We start from the raw sequence: 1,107 nt of genomic DNA, 5'->3' as shown, positions 1-1,107 counted from the left end.
CTTTACGTGTTTGAGCTGCATGGTAAACCGGTAACAGTATAGCATCTACTCTGGTCTGTCCATAAAAGAGACTACATTGACCAGTAACCTCCGACACGTCTCCAAAGATGTAGGCCTACTAGGTTCTATGTGCACTTTAAGCCAAACTGTGTACACTGGGCCTATGGTTTATGTTCCTTATCTGAGAAGAATTTTTCCAACAAAGAGAACCATAGCGAGTTTGTCGTTCGAATCAGTGTAGTTATGCTACCGGCGCATAACCGCTTATCATTTTACATTACACATTAAACGAATATAGTAAAAATAAGTTTTAGAATAAAAAGCGTAGATAAAATAAGTCTAATTTATAAGCATAATTTACATGTTTTGATGTGACAAATGATGTTTGCCTATACCTGATGTGTTATATGTACTGTATGCTCAGATATATTCCCAAGTAAACTTGCAAGTGATTCGGGTAGGAATCAAACCCACCTCTAGTAACTAGCCTGAAGCATTAAATGCTCACTTGCGCCTGGTGGCTTGTGATGGATCCGATCTCCAAGTAGCAGCGGGTGCTGCAATGATAATTCCGATGGCGTTTTGTGTCAGGAGAAGTAAAATGAAATATAATATAGAACACGTCAGGTAGGGCAAACATAATTTCGTATTGTTTCTCTTGACATAAAACGCCATCGGAATTATTTTGATGTGTCTAGTGTATTTATTTATTTATTCATTGACATTTCGGTGGCAAATTGCAAATAATAATGCTGATTAAAACCCCTTAAGCCAAGCGGGCCCTGGTTATAGCCATTGCAAGTTCATAGGTGATATTGCTGCTGCATGAGAAGCATTTCATTTCGGTAGCAGATTGCTTCCAGTACAGAGCCTTGAACCAAGGAACTATTGCAAATAATATCATAATCAATCCTATTTTAACTATCAGGATTTATTGTCTCCTTTCAATAAAACTGATATTTCCTTTAGGTTTACGTGTTAAGTAGCCGCTTCCTGTCTGTATGAATCTGCTGTACTAAACTTGAGACGATTAGGCCTATTTTATACCGCATATTGTATCTCAGGCAAGGTTCTTGTTGAAAATATACTGTGAATTCACACTGAGGT

The sequence above is a fragment of the Anneissia japonica genome, unplaced genomic scaffold, assembly GCF_011630105.1.
Source record: "Anneissia japonica isolate Jap-2015-1 unplaced genomic scaffold, ASM1163010v1 scaffold2692_len624387_cov171, whole genome shotgun sequence".
NCBI lineage: Eukaryota > Metazoa > Echinodermata > Crinoidea > Comatulida > Comatulidae > Anneissia > Anneissia japonica.
This window is presented reverse-complemented; position numbering follows the sequence as displayed.